Source organism: Haliotis cracherodii, unplaced genomic scaffold, assembly GCF_022045235.1.
Source record: "Haliotis cracherodii isolate W230 unplaced genomic scaffold, xgHalCrac1.p SCAF_8, whole genome shotgun sequence".
Classification (NCBI taxonomy): Eukaryota; Metazoa; Mollusca; class Gastropoda; order Lepetellida; family Haliotidae; genus Haliotis; species Haliotis cracherodii.
The window spans coordinates 11,023,274-11,044,345 of NW_027266341.1; the positions used below are offsets into that span (position 1 = coordinate 11,023,274).

At 40.3% G+C, this 21,072-nt stretch overlaps 1 protein-coding gene across 5 annotated transcripts in view; it reads right to left on the reverse strand.

Annotated features, from left to right (window-relative positions):
* Nucleotides 1–21,072, reverse strand: part of LOC139449888 (teneurin-m-like) — a 232,840-nt gene that overhangs the window by 188,613 nt on the left and 23,155 nt on the right. Inside the window, exon 1 of one of the 5 annotated variants that reach the window (XM_071231468.1) lies at nucleotides 14,112–14,137. The exons of the other annotated variants lie outside the window; for them this stretch is intronic. The gene's annotated coding sequence lies outside the window, so the exon portion shown is untranslated. Of the gene's footprint in view, nucleotides 1–14,111; nucleotides 14,138–21,072 lie in introns of those variants that run through there. 5 annotated transcript variants of the gene reach the window in all.

Sequence of the window (21,072 nt, forward strand, 5' to 3'; positions counted from 1 at the left end):
GCACTGGTCAAGGATAATGTGAGAACCACCAAGGTCAAGCCGTAATCTCAACACATCTAAATTGTGGACTCAATTTCGAACAGAAATCAGTGCAACCATATTGTCTAACATAGTGGTGTCTAGTGGAAGTGAATACAATTAATAACCTAAAAAAGCAACGAGAACCAAAGCAGGACACACTGTACAGCCATCCACATCCAGAGCTCTGTCTGATCTAACTGAGTAATTTACTAAGGCTGCTTTGAACTGTAATTCAGTTATACCTGTCTACCACCAGGCTCCATGGCTACCCTTGTGTACCTCCAGGTTCCATGGCAACCCCCGTCTACCACCAGGCTCCCCGGCAACCCTTGTGTACCACCAGGCTCCCCGGCAATGCTTGTGTACCACCAGGCTCCACGACAACCCTTGTCTACTACCTGGATCCACAGCAACCCATCAACAATCTGAATCCATGGCAACCCATCAACAATCTGAATCCATGGCAACCCATCAACAATCTGAATCCATGGCAACCCATCATAAATCTGGATCCATGGCAACGCATCATAAATTTGGATCCATGGCAACCCATCATAAATCTGGATCCACTGCAATTTCTGTCAACCTGGATCCACGACAACTCCTATCACCAACCTGGATCCATGGCACCCCCTGCCAACAGCCTGTATTCAAACACTGGTAATTCAGGTTTAGTGTGATGAAACTACTATTTATCCCAACACCAACACACACAATAACCATTCTAACAGGTTTATTTTCAGACACATTGAAACATAACAAAGCAAGGGACGAAAAGCCAAAAGAAAACCAAGGATACATCTTTGAGAAAATGACATATAAAACCCAGCGACAATGGCTGGGTGAGGTCTGTTACTGCCCGTGTTATTTCAGGACTTGATGAACGGTAAAGTCAGGTTAGGAACAAGACTTGGTGATGTAAGACCTGGAGAAACCCATTAACACAGCCGGACAAAGGTATTAATCTGACATAATGGCCTTAGCTCGATGCTGGCCAAGCTCACGGGCAAGTGGAGCAGTATTGAAGGTTGTCAGGTATGGTGACCGGTTATTGGCGCGAAGCAAGCAATGAAGATGGAGAGGTAGTGCTTCCAACAAAGAATCAATTATTTGGCTGTCGTAATGGCCAGCTTAGCGGGGCTGGCGACCTCATCGGGAGGACACAGAGGGTCCTCCATCGAGTCACAATCGGTAATCAATGTCCACGAGAGAAAGTCAACACACAAACGCACCAACAATGAGTGGTTGCAGAGGGACAGGCGACTCCTGTATACTTAACTGGTCTTGCATCGTTTCAGACCCATGTCAAAACACAGGCTAACAGGCAATTTTGGTGAGTGCTAGCAAAACAACACCAGGATGTGCAGCCGTGGCCAATTTTCCCAGCATGCCTGTCACAACAAGCCATCACGCGCTTGGACAACACTGTACACTTCCAATTTTCCGGAGTAGATAGCAGGAAAAGGTTATCCAAACGTCTTTGTAATTTCCCAGCCATCAATGCTACCCATCATTGTAAAGATTGCCGTCAGCTCGGGTGTGACCCTAACAATAGGTGGCGCTCTTCTCCACACCTCATGTCTGGTGTACTTGCGGCAAACACACAGCACATGAAACATAAGGCACATTCAGACTCCTGGACTACGATGTGAAGAGTACTCAATACTAGCTACAATTTGATTACTGAATCTTTATTGACTGTCTGAGGTAATTGAAGGGCTAGTCAAACAATACCACTATCAATATATGTCTATATATAGGTAGGGACGGTGGGCTACCTTGTGATGAACACGCTTTGCTCATTCCATTGAGGACCAAGGTTTCATTCCACACGTCATACAGTGAGTCTACAGCTCTATCCTGGTGTCCCACGTTCTTATGTAACAATGACATAAAACCAAATTCATACACATAAGTCTTACCTGGTTGCATTAATTTCATGAACTTTTCCAAAACTTCCAAAGTCATTTTGAAAAACACTACACCATAGAGAGAAGTAAAATTATAATTCACAAGATAAATAGTATTAAAAATCACAAAGGCCCGACTAATACATCATGTTTTTTTTTAATTTTGAAAAAAGACGGACTTCCGCTCCTAACACCTCAGCGTTCTACCGGCCTTGGAAAGAATTATCGGAAAGCGTATTTGATCAGGCTCGAAATTTTCAATTTCTTCTTTAAAACACTGCACAAATGCCTGAAGGAAGTGGGGCTACCTTTGCAATTGTCTAATGGGCAACAAGCTAATTAACTGATGTGAAGAAACTAAGCCCCTTGATGCCACATCGATCTTCTCCAACTCTGGCAGGCCTGAGATCAGGGTCCGCTCTACCTTCAGCAGCATCAAAGCTATCCAGACCTCGGGACGCGAGTGTACACTGCATGAGGATACTTCCAAGGGATTGCAAGTGGCTAAAGGCGCATGATACCCTCGGCAGAGAGCAGCAGTCGTGCCACAATCCTATTGTAAAGATCACCCCACGACGCGCTGCCATCAGGAGACTTGTCACAGGTAGAGAGCCGTAGGGGACGTGATGGCGGCAGAGACAGACGTTGACAGCACACAGTCTTAGCAGCGGATTAATTTCTCCTCTTGACAATGCTAACCTAATTTTTCCTTCAAAGATTATGGGATCTTTGAAATATTAAACTTTAATCATTCTTTCGGCAATGTTTTTGGGTGTGTGCATGTCAAAAAAGTATTCAAGGTGACATTTTATGCAATTTAAAAAAAATCTTTTATATTATCATATTTTCATTTCTAATTACTGAATTACAAAGAAAATAAATTAGAATAGATACAACTAGTCAATGCATGGTATGTCATACCACACAAAAAAGAAAACAGAACATTTCTAGTAAATCAATTTCAATTAATCTAAACACTTGATTGATAACATCGTAATAACTAATAGGTGATAAGTATCCCTTTCCCATTTCTCTTACAAATCTACAAATAAGTAGCAATCTTACCGATAGCGATGACCGTTGTCCACTTAAGGAGTTCCGGTCATTGCTGTGGTGCATCCGCTACTTGAGCTAGTGAGCGCAGCACTTCTCTCCGCCAGTGGCTGGAGCAGAGCGATACTCCAACTTATCTAAGGTGTACCGAGATTAACCTGCCCAACAAACAAACCTGATGTGATCAGTCTAACTAAATACCACACAGACTTTGATAAGGCAAGCTCATGTAGGAGAAACTGGCGCTGATGCTAACCGCTTTTGACCTTTAAGGCAGCATACACTAGCTGATGTCTTATTAGCTGAAAAGGATACTATGAAAATAGTTCCTGGGTTCTTTTAAGATCAGTTTGATATTAAGTCAATACATGTAGACAGAGACAAGGTTTCAAGTTTTGAAGATTCCATGATGATACTAACTGTTAAAGCAACACTGACACTGAAGAGTGGAGTTGTCTTTTTTATTGACTGATTAAAATAACCCTGAACAGAAAAATTGAAGGTGCGAATGTCTTGTTGAAAAGTTCAAATTAATAGATGCCTCAAACCTCATGATTAAAGTGGGCTAGATACAAGGTGTGGGATCATCCAGTCCTTACTCCAACAATCTTCATGACATAAGCAGATGCTATGAACCAGTGATTGATATCATGAGTAATGTTCCACAAGTTTAACCATGTGATCCATGAAAGTCCCCTGGAATGAGAAGCATAAGTTTCTGGGGACCCATTCTAACCCGCATTCACAACTTTTTGTTTGTTTGTTGTTTAATGCTGCACTCAGCAATATTTCAGACGGCGGTCTGAAAATAATCAAGTCTGGGCCAAAAAATCCAGTGATTGACATCATGAGCATTGATCAACACAATTGGGATTTGATGACATTCATCAACTAAGTCAGCGAACCTGACCACCCAATCTTGTTAGTCACCTCTTACAACAAGAGGTGTCGCCTTTTATGGCAGGCATGGGTTGCTGAAGACCTATTCTCACCTGGATCTTCATGAGTTGATTTCCAATGGTGGTGACATTATTACAACAAATGACATTACCAGAACACATAACACTAACACAATTGATTCAACACAGCATGTCATGTGCTCTATAAAAAGCTTCACTTATTTACAAGTGATGCCAATGATTCTGCGGCAAAGTTGAATATTGTTCTGGAAGGGTAAGAATAAACCTTTTTAAGAAATGGACTTCACATATTGTACCCATGTCGGGAATCGAACCTGGGTCTTCGTCGTGACAAGCAAACACTTTAACCACTAGGTTATGACAATCATAACCATAATCATCATCATCACCACCATCATCACCCTGAATTATATTGATCTGATGATGCATGCATTATAACTCTATAGCAGTAACAAAATGTTCACCAGGAATATTAAAAAAAAGTAATTTACACAACATATTTTCTTAACCCACGTCTCACACACCTTTGGCTTATACTGTAAAAAATAGTTACATCCATGAAACACTTGCACATATACACCTGAAACACTTTGACTGTTAAAAAGAAGCAGTATGTCTCCATATATCACCTTCCTTCACAGAATAATACCGACTGTCACCCCATAAATCAACGTCACACTAGGATTCCCTCAATAAAGACATTTGTGCAATACATCTGTCAACAGTTACCTTCCCTTGTCTTGAACTCTTTGGTGTCAAGAGGCAAAAAGAAACTGTTCAAAGAAGGCGTTTAATGATGTTTGCAAGACAAGAGTTTTGTGCGGGAAGTGATCTAGGCACTGTTGCCTCTGGAACAGTCGTACAAACATATCCCCACAAACTCTGGCAGATAACGGGGCGCCAGCCATTCCACGTTTTGTTAAAAATGCCAAAAAATATCATTTTCTTGTAATTAACCGTTCAAATTTATTTCTGATTTAATTGCATCACCATTGCATATTCCGTTAGGTTAATTGTCGGGAGAAACAGAAATTTGGATCTGATTTTTTTCGATATATTTACATTTGGAGGAGTATATATTGTTTTAATCAAAGCATGCACGGTGAACAGAAACTTACACTTATTCTTCCCCACTGCCAGGAAATTAATTTTCAGGAGGAAATGGTTAAAATGTGTTTTCAAATTAGTGGAGCAATATATATGACAATATAACAAATTGTTACAAATGCTAAACAATGTACATATACTTAAAAGATTGATCATCATAATAAACTTTCTTCAAATTGAATTACACAAACAAACTTCAAATGCTAAATAAAGTATATTATTGAAACTTGATATCTCAAATGTTCGCAGAATGTAATTACTCGCCGATATGCTACAAATACTAAATAATGTATTTTTGTTCATAATCAATATACAATGATAACCAGGTGGTGTGTGCAGCTTTAAAACAAAGCCTATCAACTTAATACGACTCTGTCGACACTGTCCCTGACGTTGGTTGAAAACATTGGCAGATATGACAGCTTGGAGGTATTTCAATAAGAGACGCCCATGTCTTAATTGGGAAACTCGCTTTAAGTACACATGTGTGCCTAATTATAGCTCGCCACGCAAGAAAACTAATTGCTATCAACAATGTGTCATAACCGCATCTCACTGGTGCAATGATTCAAATGAGTACTCGCCTGTCTTTGTCCACAGCAATGCGTTTAACATTGGGAATCTAATACATCTTGCAAAATTTACATGTGTCCGGTATGTGTAGATGACATTATCGGATATAAATGTGACATAAGCATATTTTATTTAAATCGCTTTATGAGGTTTCGAAGAAGCAACAACTTTGTTCTATACACACATAACAAAATGAACAAACACCGATTTTACACTGATGAAACACAATTCACACCAGGAATTCCAAACTGACTCCGACAACACAATTTCATCTCCAATTTTAAACAATTCACATACAGCAGGCACGAACAAATGCTACTCACATCCACTTCACCATATTATCATGTTACCTAGCAACCGAAACAGTCCCACGTGCCTATATTTTCAGTGAAAATTTTATGCAAAAGGATAACTTGTACATCCTTCCATTATCAGACAAGGCCTTGAGCCAATGTGTAGCTGTCACCTTGAGATTGGAACATGCTGTCTGACATGGTACATTTCATTTCCTCTGATATGAGCAGGACTCCACAAGGGGGATATCACTACCTGAAGCATGTTTGTCTCTGATTGTGTTTTCTCCTCCTGATAAAACTTATCTGTCTTCGCCTGCAATAAGATCCTGTATATGTCAGGTGCTCACACATCTCTACTTTTTAAAGAGGTAAAATTCTTTTTAAGACCAATTACAGGTATGTTTTTTCATCTGAAAATACGTATCAATTACCTGTTATTGATTCAACATGTCAAAATTTAAATAAGCTTTAACGTTTTGATAAATGTTTTTACAACAACAACAAAAAACTATGCAAAAGGGGTATGAGTGAGTGAGTGAGTGAGCATGGTTATGGTTTTACGCAGCTTCTATCAGTATTCCAGCAATATCATGGTGCAGGAAGTAGGCTAATTGTCCATTGTCTTATCACCAGCTTGACCTAATTGCTGTCAATGTCATGGGAGGCGGAGGAAATGAAACACACTCCACACATCCCTGTAACCACATGCCTGAATATTCATGAAGTAACCATCACAAAGCGATCAAATTGAATAAAAAGGACCAACCAAGTTGGAAATAATTTACCATCTATGAAACACTATCTTTTTTACAAAATACCTTCTCTTAAACAATATAAGAGTCCTGACTTTCCCCCATTAGCAGGAACAACAAAATATATTCCACGTACTGAAGCCAGCATTCCTGCCCGTGGTAGATATACATACCACCCGGGAAGACAAATGGAAATCCCAAGTCATAGAGAAAGACATCAAAAAGGGAATCAGCTGTCAACAATGGGCTCCTGAGTATAGTACTTGCATGAACAAGCACCTGTGTCACCATCTCACAGCTGCAGCCTGGCTTATATATATACAATGTGCTCCTACATGGACAGGGGGGTTACGCAGTGCAGGACATAACATACTCACAACGTAGATGAAAAATCCAATTCCGCCACACTCCACACTCATGATATTTGTGGAATGGTCATTTATGAGGGGATGAAAGTTTACTGTTGAAATACTGTCAACATCTCCTCCTGCCCTGTGTAAATGTCCTTACCATTTATATTTAAAGGAGGTACTCAAAAATACTCTCATACCCAAATGTGCAAATCTCTGGTTAACATCATAAAACCAGCACTTCAATTTTAAAATGAATTTTATTTTTTACATATCTATATTCAAAATATTAAAAAAATATAAAATATATATACATACATTTTTTTATAACCCTTCCACTCTTTATTCGTGAAGTTGCCAAGTATTGAGTGACCACTGCGGAAAAAGTTACAGCTACAGTCATATGAAGTGCCTGCCTCGGCCAAATCCAACATGTGACAAATAAGCATTTCAAGCCCCTTAAAGAACAATGTGTGAGATTTCCTTCCCAAAGCTTTTTCTCTCTTTATATTATAAAATAATATTCAAAAAATTTGTTACAACAAAGTAAAAATGGTAGTTTTCAATAATCCATGAAACATTTTTCAAATCTGTGCTAATCTTCTGAATAGGTCTCCTATATCATGTTTTGTATAGCCTCCTCCATCAAGTGTAATGGACACTTGTCTACATCAAGATGTATGGGCTGGGATGCCTACACTGCATGTCCATTATCTCAGGAAAACAGACACAAACAAATAGGAGCTGGGATCTGTTTCCTGGGTTAACAGTAATTCCACTCAGGTGATGGAACTTGCAATATGTCTTTGTTAGCTAAGGAAAATAAATCCATGGTATATGTTCAATTTCTACAGCCACTGTAACACTAAAGGTGAGGTGAAGAATGTCTGTGAATTAAACCCCAATAAAAATGGACAGATTCTCCTGTTCTCCAAGTGCATTATGCACTTTGGCCCCACACAGCGGGTGCCTCATAATTCGAGGAAATCCCAAGGCTAATGTAGACATGGCTCTGTCAATATCTCAAACCAATACATGTGGAAGTATGTCTAAACTTATATCCGTCGGGAATTTTGTTGAGGACGGGCACTGATTTACTTGATACACTTGTTCCTCCACCAGCAACATGTATTGAGAAAAGGGATTTCTAAAAAGATATTTGGATTTCTCGAGACTGATGATGTTATTTTTACCATTGTAACATGTATCAGTGATGGGGAGCATCAAGTGCCTGGTGTTGGGAAGAAGACTACAGGCTGATTCCTCAGCATTACAAAATCATGGCAAACTAACACTGCACACAACAAACATTGTTCAAGACCAGGATGGTATAAAACCAACAATGTATAAAACCAACAACATATAAAACCAACAATGTATAAAACCAACAACGTATAAAACCAACAATGTATAAAACCAACAATGTACAAAACCAACATTCTTAAAACAAACATTGTCGAAAAACAACATTGTACAAAATAAACCAACATTGCACATAACCAACAATATACACAACCAGCATTGTATATGAACATTGTACAAAACAATGTACAAAAGCAACATTGTATAAAACCAACAGTGCACAAACCAGCATTGCCAGGAACTTACATGGTATAGAATGGTTATAACTATATATAACGGGTTCAATGCAGACACGCCCGCCCCTGAACTGTACAACAAATGAAGTTATACACCAGTCAACCCCTACCTTACGGGATAATAAAAGATATCACCTTTAACATTCACAGTTTGTTACATTTCCAAGTTTATTGTTAAGATCCCAAAGGGTTCTGGGACAGTGAAGGTCCCTAGTACCCAAAGATTGTTGCATCTCATACAATCAGATAAATTAAAAAATGAAGCAACTGCTTTATGAGAGGCATGTAAACAAGCTCATAAACAGCAACATACCTGGCATCAGTGCTTTGTGTCTGGAGTGGGATGACGAAGTCTCACACAAGCTCAACCAGCTACCAGAGGAGACTATATTTATCATCAGACAGTGTCTTAAGAGCATACTCAATTAAGCCAAATATCATCCAGACGGAGCTATTTGAAACTGATACACCCAATAAGAGCAGACATGTCTGAAAAATTGGATGAGGTCTTACTCAAACTATACAAATTGACATGATATGAAGGACGTTAGATGATAAACTTAGATGATAAAACTATGACAGTTATACCCAACACTCTTCAAAATTAGTCTAGCACAAACTGAAGCTGCCTCCTACTTGGTCAATTACACTCTGTATATAGTGGCCATGATTACCTATCTGTCTCAGCAAACACTAGATTGATATGTCTGTGCAGCCCCGCTGGGCTTGTCAGGGGCTCCGGGGGGACACAGCAAGAAGGACTTTCTCATTTCCTCTGTGCCTCTGTGAGTGTTCTTTGGAGGAACTGCTCCTCCGTAGCATCATTGCATCTTAATGAGGATTGGGAACCGCTTCTTGGTAGCATCGTGGTACCTTGATGGGGATAGGGAACCGCTTCTTGGTGGCATCGTGGCACCTTAATGAGGATGTGGCACCTTAATGAGGATTGGGAACCGCTTCTTGGTAGCATTGTGGCACCTTGATAATGATTGGGAACCGCTTCTTGGTAGCATCTTGGCACCTTGATAAGAATTGGGAACCGCTGCTTGGTAGCATCTTGGCACCTTGATAATGATTGGGAACCGCTGCTTGGTAGCATCGTGGCACCTTGATAAGGATTGGGAACCGCTTCTTGGTAGCAACATGGCACCTTGATTAGGATTGGGAACCGCTTCTTGGTAGCAACATGGCACCTTGATTAGGATTGGGAACCGCTTCTTGGTAGCAACACGGCACCTAAATGGGGACAGGGGTTACGCCCATCACATGCAGTAGAACAGATAAATGTATAGATAGTAGACTGAAGCTTACACAAAGGCAACTTAAAACTGGGATACATTCACGGGGTGTGTTCAGGATCAACTCTCTCTGAAAGCAAGGTTCAATAGAGATAAATAATTACTGGTTTGTTTACAACTAATCATCCCTCCATTATAGGCATACCTAACCATGATGCAAACTGACAGAGCCAATGACTGACAGGATAATAGGTATATAAATAAAAACAACAAAAACAAATTCCATTTTCATCATAAGAAGTCTCCGACTATATGATAAGCATGAGTAGGAACCACTGTCAACAGTGATGATACCAGATGTTCGTGAAAAGGAGAGTGTATCCATGTTCACATTTTTTACATTCCACAATGACAATAACCTCAACAATAAAAAATTCCTCTGATATAGCCCAAGTATCCAGATAGAAGTGTTACATTGACAGATCAGTGAATATCCAATTATCACTCTCAACTCCCTTGGGGGTATACATTTAAATACATGAACCACAAAAACTGACGACAGACAGGCTGAAAAATACCATCATCAAACAAAAACCTACTCTGACCTTTAAGAAAATTTAATCATTCCCTAATGTGAAATGCATCAGCGACACAATTTCATTAAAAAACTCCTTGTTTAAAAACTCCACAGAACCCAGTATTTTTTCCATTGGTCAAGTGTCACCAGACCTGCATAACATTTGGATGACAGTTCCGAGTAGTCTGTCAATTTGTTCTCCTTAGTATGACCAGACAGGGGCCCCAGGAGTAGGCCAATTGTCCTAGACAGTCTTGACACATGTTCACCGGACTCAAGTTAATAGGTCTGAACTTATTGCGTGTTGTAAGACAGATGTTAGGCTGTGTGTATACCTTGATTGATTGCATTTCGTGGTTGGGGATGAAATTGACTACAGTGTAATGTATCACAGAAATATTGATTACAAAGAGGGCTATTAGTTGCGAGAATGCTAGTGGATGGGAGGTAGGTGGTGTGTTGGTGTTTATTATTTTCATACTGGCTTCCTGGTTTGATATATATACAGTTCAGAGTGACACAAATCTGGAAACATATCTGCATCTATTATAAAGACAAGCACACATTGTGAGATGTGTCTGAATACATGATCAAAAACTCCACAAATTGTGAGATGAATCTGAATATATCATAAAGAGTCCACAAGCAAATATGTCATAAATTTGTAAAATCAAATTAACCTTCACAAAAATATTAGAATAATAATTTGTTCTTGTTATTTTCTCTTCACATCTGTCTTTCCATCATGTGACTATTCCTTTATTTATTATTTTCTAATTACTTTCTTCATTCTATCCTGTTTCCCTGTTCAGACTTTTCCATACTGTTACTCGTTCCCATCACCTCCTTACTCCCTCATTCCATCCATTTCCATACAACTGTAGCAATCCACTGTTTCTACTATATGAAGAGTGACTACTTTTTACAGGAGGGGCATCTATATCTAATTACAGGGTCAATAATATTCTGTGCCCCTCAATTTGGTAATTGGGAAATATACCACTCAACTTTTGATATGAGATAAAAACATCCCAAGTTGGGAAGAATATTCTAATCTAGGAAATTTGACTGGGAAGATTGAGCGAGTGAGTTTGGTTTAACACCGCTTTGAACAGTATTCCAGTTTTATCACGGCGTGTCAGCATAATGTGGGAGGACAGCATGAAGTGATTCAGGTCTCAGACGGTAACCACTTTGGTGAAACCCATGAAGATGTAGGTGCTGACAAACTAAGAAACATAACTGGGGGAAACTGGGATTCAAACCTCTAATTACAGGTTGCTCAAGGGACACAACTCTGCACAGTGATCTGCAGAACCTGTGACTGGGCAGTTGGAGGAGAACTGTCCAGAGGAACAGGGCTTGAGAGTATACACGTCAGTACTCTGTGTGATGCTCGTAAAGGGACAATCTCAACCCTCTCTATGTCTCCTTCGCAACTCATTACCTCCTCCCATGTGATGACGTTCCACGACAAGCGTACATGCAGGTGTACGCGTTTTTCTAATACATTTACACCTGTCCATGTAGCACAAAAACTTCAACCAATTTCAACATTGCCATCGGCATACTGTTCAGCTGAGCTACAAAGAACAGAATCCATTACCTAGACATTGCAAAAACACACACAGCGATCTATTTCAACAAGTGACAGGTGATTTGTCAACAGAACAACAGGGTGGTTGCAATTAACAACTTCCCTGTCATGCCAAGCTGTAAGTGACACAAGCATACAGCGGAGGAGGAGAGTATGTGTACAACCTGACAAGAGCGTGTACAACCTGACAACAGCGTGTACAACCTGACAACAGCGTGTACAACCTGACAACAGCGTGTACAACCTGACAAGAGCGTGTACAACCTGACAACAGCGTGTACAACCTGACAACAGCGTGTACAACCTGACAACAGCGTGTACAACCTGACAAGAGCGTGTACAACCTGACAACAGCGTGTACAACCTGACAAGAGCGTGTACAACCTGACAACAGCGTGTACAACCTGAGAACAGCTAGTACAACTTAACAACAGTGTGTACAACATCAAAACAGCATGTACAACCTGACAACAGCGTGTACAACCTGACAAGAGCATGTACAACCTGATAAGAGCGTGTACAACCTAATAAGAGCGTGTACAACCTCAAAACAACGTGTACAAAACTGACAAGAGCGTGTACAACCTGAGAACAGCATGTACAACCTGAGAACAGCGTGTACAACCTGAAAACAGAATGTACAACCTGACAGCAGCATATACAACCTGACAAGAGTGTGTACAACCTGACAACAGCGTATACAACCTGACAACAGCGTGTACAACCTGACAACAGCGTATACAACCTGACAACAGTGTGTACAATCTGACAACAGCGTATACAATCTGACAACAGCGTATACAACCTGACAACAGTGTGTACAACCTGACAACAGCGTATAAAACCTGACAAGAGTGTGTACAACCTGACAACAGCTTGTACAATCTGTCAAGAGTGTGTACAATCTGACAACAGCGTATACAACCTGACAACAGTGTGTACAACCTGACAACAGCGTATAAAACCTGACAAGAGTGTGTACAACCTGACAACTGCGTATACAACCTGACAACAGCGTATACAACCTGACAACAGTGTGTACAACCTGATTAGAGCATGTACAACATGACAACAGCGTATACAACCTGACACCAGCGTATACAACCTGATTAGAGCATGTACAACATGACAACAGCGTATACAACCTGACACCAGCGTATACAACCTGATTAGAGCATGTACAACATGACAACAGCGTATACAACCTGACACCAGCGTATACAACCTGATTAGAGCATGTACAACATGACAACAGCGTGTTCAACCTCAAAAAAGTGTGTACAACTTGACAACACACATGTACAACAAGCATTTGTCACAAAGTGACGAAATGTCCCCCGCCTATATATACACCATAGTTCCAAATATGAAGACAATCCAGCGATTAGTTCTTGAGATATCGTGGCAACACCGTTTTCCAACTCCAATAGCAGATTTGCCTGCTGTGACCTTGAAAATGGGGTCAAGGTCACCAAAACCGACTGGTGTCTGCGGAGCCTGTATATACACCCTAGTTCCAAATATGAAGACGATCCAGTGTTTAGTTCTTGAGATATCGCGGCAACTAACAGGTGGGATGTACGTTCGGACGTACGTATGGACGGTCGTGAATACTATATCCCACGCTTCGCGCTTTGCGCGGCGGTGGACAATGACACAGTTGATGGCCAGGAAAACTATACAACTTGTCAACAAGAATGCATCCATAGAAAAACATGTCTCAAATGTAATCAAGACTCAGAACCATGCCATGACAGCTAGTGTTAATGACCCGCAGATCGGTATCCGGTTCCATGTTGATGATCTTGGCTCTATGAAGATGGTTGTGTCCATCCATCACTCACACATTATTTGGCCATATTTCTTATGAGAGTCCTACACCAATCAAGTCGTCATTATTACACTGAAGATAAACATAATTAATTCAACTCCAGTGTATCAAAGATGTGAAAGTGTATACTTTCAACAGGGGATAACATTAGACAGAACATGAAATATATAAGCAACTCATGTGCCACTGGATCGGATTCAAGTCTGTGACCTATATACTTCTCCCTGATCTGAAACAACTTTGATATATTCCTTCACATCATGTAAATAATATTCAGCCATGTCCTACCTCACCCCACACCTTCCATCCCGTCTCCTCGTACACAGTCACTGGCAATCAGTCTTCCATCTATATCATATTCTAAGCAGTAATGAAGGTCCATGTGTTCTGCATTTTGATGCCATTTACATGAGAGCTCATTCATGTGGGATGGCTGCCAACATCGCCCTTCTGTGTCAGAATGTCTGGCTGCCATGCATGGCTGCTTCAAAATTGCAAATATAATGCATACATTTTCAGAACAAACTCATTAAAACAGGGCTCATTGGCACAGCTGGCCATGTATCTAACAATGTTCAACAGACTGAGGATATTAATTCAAAATGAATGAATCGCCATGACGATGTAATTTTACATGTTGCATTTATCTAATGGGAAGAATTTTGCATCATTAAGTTACAAAAAAGCAAAGAAGCATATGGTTTGAATCAAATCACCCCCTTCTCTCCCCAAGGTACCATTAACCATTAAATGCTTCACCCAGTGCACTGATTAAGGTGAAGCATTTGGCTGTACAGTCATTCAGAGTGAGTGAGTGAGAGTGTAGGCAAGGGTATTGAATGAATTCTCATGAATTTATCAAAATTATCAAATTAATTCGGGTACACGGATATACATAAGCAAATCAACCGGATTGTGCGAGAGATGCGCTTAACAGATTTGAACAGTATGTCAGTATTACTGATCATCACTGAAGGAGCATTAATGCCAGTCTAAGCAAGATTCAAGCCACTAATTGAGGGGACACACAATGTACCCATAAAGAGACTGAAACCTGACAAGCGAACACTTTCACCACAAGGCCGCCCCATGATCCCTGTAGACTAACATCTAGTCTCTGAAATGAACATATTGTACAGAAAAAACAGTTGTTCAGTTATCTTAATAAAATATAATAAAAAGGGAGCCCAGTGATTCTCTTCATTTTCAGATACTGCAGTAATTTAGACTTGCCAAACATTAAAGACTTGCATGGGCTGTATTTGATATATATTTGTATCAGGGTCTGTTTGACAGACTATGATCCCTGCTGTGCATCATGTTAATATTTACACAGATAGTACACCTTTACACCCATGGTGGACCAAGGAGCACCACTAACATAACCTGGGTGAATCAACTCATTACCAGTGGATCCTGACAAGACAAAGGGAGGCAATTACGGACAGCAAAACAGATCAGTGTGCCACCTTTGCCACCCGAAAATACAGATTCAACAAGGTTTGGGAAGAATTCACATCATTTTTGAAAGAGAAACCACTAAAACTGTAAATTTCCTTACAAAATTTAAAAAGCAAAACTATCAGATAATTAACAGGTCAACTCATTCAAAGTAAGAAAACAAGGTCAGGCTTTGTCCCCAACTCACAGAATAGGTCAAGTAATCCTTCAGCTGATCTGGATATGTCTGTATGTGGTCAGACAAACAGCCCACACAATGCTGCCAATTAGGACACCCTTCTCACTGGTCACCCACACCACACAGCACTTGACCAGCCTGCTTCTCCTTGTGGCCAGTCTCACTCCTGTGCTCCGATTAGTCTGGTCAGTTAGTGATCAATCCAATCGCTCTCTTTCCGTTTGGAACCACTCTGTTGCGTTTGCAGGCCACTTCCTCTATAATCTAAGCCAGACACTTGCTAATTCAATGTCCACTTGGCGACTTCCTACACTGACCATCCGCTTGGTCTGTAGCCACTCAATCAACGTTGGTAATATCTACTTACTGGTCAGCACTGGACGTGACTGATGCATCCAGTGCAGACCTCCAGCTCCAGTTCCACCTTGTTGTCATCAACACATGCGGTCAGTGCCTGCTCCTTCACCTGTCCAGACTAGCTATTGGTCATCTGGTCAGGGAACTCTTCCATCCTCCAGGATGGTCACACTCAAATGTCAGCCATCATTTATATGGTCACCAGAAGCAAGGGTATCTACTGTTTGGAAGGTCAGTCGACACAAGTGTTCGAGGTATGGCTCATGAATAGTCATACCTACTGACGATGATCAACCGTGTATGCAAGATCAGGCTGATTCTACTTTGTCTCAGATACCAGTCATCCACTTCAGAGGTTGGATGTAACACCACACATTCCTGCATAAGTATAACATTAGCCAATCCTCATTGAGTGAGTGAGTGAGTTGGGTTTAACGCCGCTTTTAACAGTATTCCAGTTATATCACGGCGTGTCAGCTTAATGTGGGAGGAAAGCCCGAAGTGATGCAGGTCTCAGACCTTTACCACTTTGGTGAAACCCACGAACACGGGTATGGTGCTGACAAACCTAGAATGAGTGAGTGAGTATGGTTTTACGCCGCTTTTAGCAATATTCCAGCAATATCACGGCGGCATTCTTAGGGCATTCAGATTAGTAAAAAATGAAATATGACTAGAACCGTATCTCAGCCACTGTCAACTCAGAAAATATCCTGTTCATTTTGCTAAACCACTATGTCAAAGTGACCACAAACTAAATTATTATTAGGAAGACACTCCAGACTTCCAGTACCTTTAAATCAAAGGATTTGTTCTAATTGTGCCATTATTGAAAATGCAAAACACTATATATTACACTGTACCAAACATAACCAAAGAATTCTTCTATATAAAGTGCAGGAGAAAGATTGTTACCATTTTAGGCAAATTTGACGAAAATGATTTCTTCTTTTACATTTTCAAAATTATGACATCAACACCATGAATAATATCTGTCACTATGTTTACAATTTCAGACAATAATGTGTCAAAATAAATATCTAACAAGAGATATATTTGTATGTATGTTTGTATGTACATTTCTTATATTTGGTTTCTTTCACTTCTGTAAATATTCTCTATATATTACAGGTATGTTTATGTCAATTGATTGTGTGTATGGCTACAAAATTGCCTCTGTTCCATTATGAAATGTTTCTCGCAATAAATATATCTAATATTTTATATTAATCAACAGTCAGTGATCAGTAATGTTAAAGTCAAATACGAAACTAAAAGAATCTCTCTATTTTCAATCAGATAAGCATCCTTCATAATTCAACCTACCAGAACTGCCCAAATCTCAATATCTGCAAGATGATTATCCTTATAATGAAAACCTCTAGAATCCAATCTATTTACAAGTTGGGAAGCACTGACCACTTGTCCGTATGACAGTGTTGGCTTATTGAGCTGTCTGGTCAACTCAAGGCCACTGGTCTTCCCCCTTGTCCCCTCTCACCACCACCTCACCCCCACCCCCCTGCAATAGATGACCAGTCCAGATGTTTATGAGAGCCACACAGCCATATACAAACCAGCATGAGCTAGACATCCATGTTTAGACCACCCCATCTGGTGATGACATCACAGTAGTTGACCACAGTGGACATAGCTTCTGTTTATTTATGCATGGTCACAAATCTGCCCAACCAGGCCATGAATCAGACATCCGAACTGGATCTCTTTCAAGTTGATCATAAACACTGCCAGTGAACTCTTACTAAAGTAAACCCTCTTATCTGAGGGCATAAACTGTGTAGGCTGGTGACAGTTCAGACTGGAAGACACAGTCAACTGGGTTTAAATGAGGAGTGATGGTCATAACCTAGCTTTAAACATTAAAAGCTCATTGATTGGAAGGGCGAAGAGAGATTTTGATTACCCTTACTGAAATGGGCAGAAACCATGCATGAACGAGCCGTTTATAAGACAAGAGTAAGGACGGGAGCAAACCTCCCCCCAACCAACCCCCCACTTGAACCTCATGTTTGGTTTGTTTGTTGTTTAACGACGCATGCAGCAATATTCCAGCAAAATTACCGCCGTCTGTAAATAATCAAGTCTGGACCAGACAGTTCAGTGATTGACATCATGAGCATAGATCCACGCAATTGAGATATGATGGAGATAGATGACATGATGACATGTATCAGCCAAGCAGTCACCTTTAACAGCACACATGGGTTGCTGAGGACCTATTCTAACCGGGATCTTCACAGGTTTGAACTTCATGTGGGAGGAAAGCCAAAAGGGGCAGGTATCATCTACATTTACCAGGGTATGAAACTCCCAAAAAATTCAGCCAGACCACAGGACTGGCTAGCTGAAATACTTGCCAGCCCTGACCAAAACTTGCCTGCCCACTATAATCATATGTTTCTCAGGATGATTTAATTAAAAATATGAAAACTGATTGCTTGTAGCATAAGCGCATCGCTAAATGTTAGGTTGTCTAAAAGCTAACTGGGTTTCTTTTTGGTTACATTTTATCATTCATCTTTACATGTGAATTAATGCTTATCATCGGGAAATATTTAGAATATTTTCACATATGAAATATAACCCGAACGTCGGGCAGGGGGATTTGAAAATCTGACAGCCAGAGTTGAAATCAACCCGTCTCGGACGGTCGGGCAGGCAGGTATTTCGAACGCTGCATTTACCATCTTGGTGCAACCCAGTACCATGGGTATGGTAAGCACAGATCAAGTGATCAAGTTGATAGAGTGTCTGCTTGGAGAGCAGGTTCGATCCCGGTCCATGTTAAACTAATACAAACAGCTTCTGTGATCACGAGCATCTGCTTGGAGAAGGGAAGGTCAGTTGTTTGATCCTGGTTGCATCATATCAAAGATGTCAAAAGCTTGTACTTGTTGTTACTCTGCCTGGCAAGGGGATAAACACATGCATGCAGTCAGTAAAAATGGGGTATCCATGTTAAAACTGCAACACGGCATCTCAGTGGGCAAGCACAAGAAAACTGGCATCAGTCCAGACTAGTACAAGAAACCCTCCATATTCATTTCAAATCTGAAGTTGTCAGCTGATCCTGGAATGGCAAAGGGATGCAACTCTACACAGCTACACTGTCTAAGACAAATGGGCCACCAATACCTCTAAAGGATAATCTTTTGTATACAAATCATTAAACTGACAAGTTTACAGTGACAGAGGGGCTATTCATCTGACATTTGAAAAACACCTCTGTATATAAGTTACAAAGTGCCAGTGTGTTGAGAAGCTGAATAGTACACAGCATTGATATAACAAAATGGAAATCAAGAATGTTGTTATTAAAATTTTAGTTGTAAAGCAGTTGGGGAAAACTCCTTGAGGCACATATAATCTCTTCCAGTATGACTTCAATTAAAGTAACGAAAGTTTTAGTCCCGCTTTTTAATTAAACCAGCATGATATCATACCCTACAGATGTTTCACGATATTTCTGCAGTGATAAGAATATTTTCTTAGCTCTTATAAATAAGTTAAATAAAAGAATTCTTGGGAAAATGATTTCTGGCGATTTTTGAAAAAAATCAATTCATGTTTCCTTATTTATCCGAATATACGTATGTGATAAAAGATAATTGAATAAAACATTCCATTGCCTCAATAGATTACCATACCTAGCTCTATTGCCCTTTCTAAAAATATACCAAAATATCAAGTACTGGAAACTTGCCCAATTACTCGTTCACACGAATGTATGCAGTCCCAACACGATTGGTTCAGTATGAATATAACCAATCCTCTGTAAAAATCTCAAAGAATCTCATTATCTCCTCTGCCCCTTGTTTCTAATCTCATCAAGCTCAGAGGCAATATGTCGATATTTATCAATAATATGGAAGAAATTACCCGTGTTTATTCAAGACATTACCCCTTAATTAGTGTCAACTAAATTTTGTAAACACCCAGATTGCGTCTCAGGTCAATATTGTATAAAATATTCAATACATTGATGAAAATAAATGAAGTTTTCCATCCCTGTGATATCATAATATCTCTTCCAAAAAGACCCCCCAAAGCTCATCAGCTGATATCAAATATTAAAACAGTCCCAAGGCATCACTTCAAACAAAACACTTCTAACAATAAAACATAACTTACAACAGTTCCAAATCAAAGAATACATTTCACATAGAGATCGGTATCGAATTGTGTAACAACAGCCCATGAATAATCCACAAAAAGTCAACATTCTGCACAATTAATCCATTTCGCTAACAGCATGTTCACAAATTGTTTATTTCAATCAATCAAAACAAAGCTGCACTTGTAACAAGCAAACCGACAAAGGCGTTAGTCCGTTGTGTGAAAGTTTCATTTATCGTCATTTATGCCTCCCCTTGATGAAGGTGCTATTAAACAGTTAAGGATGCATTGTCATCAACAATGCTAGAATTGTTGTCAACAGTGATCTCATTGTTGAACACTGCATGCTTGATTAATCAGCTGTTTCACATCTAGGTCACACCTAGGAAAGTGCCAAGACATTAAGCACAAGGAGTCAGCCATCAATTGTAACTGTTTCTGAAAAAGTTTCCTTTAGGGTTGAACATACTTTTTCTCTCACGCTCAGCCGGTTTCATGTTGATGGTGACCTCCCACATTCAGTAGTAAACAAAGGTCTAACAAAAAGGGTTTACGTGTAATAAATATTTCAAAGGTGCCATGAGAAAAGAGTTAGTGAGTTAATATTTAATGTCACATCAGCAATATTTCAGCCATATCTTGACGAGTCATGAGAAAAGATGATGATGCAGAACTTCAGGGGTCGTAGTAGGTGTGGATCCGTCCAGATCCATCATGGAGCATGTCAACTGCTGCATGCAATACAAAATGATGGCCCTGGGACACTCACTCACTCACTGATGGAACACTCACTGACCGATGGAACACACACTGACCGATGGGACACCACACTGACCGATGGGACACATCACTGACCGATGGGACACTCACTGACCGATGGGACACCACACTGACCGATGGAACACATCACCGACAGATGGAACACTCACTGACCGATGGGACACCACACTGACCGATGGAACACACACTGACCGATGGAACACTCACTGACCCATGGGACATTCTGACTGCAGGTGATAGTTGGCTGACGGTGAGGGAGTGAGTAAATGGGCAGGTGGATGAGTGTGTGTGGGTGATATGGTGACATCACTTGAAGAGTTGGAAGGGCTTGCAGGC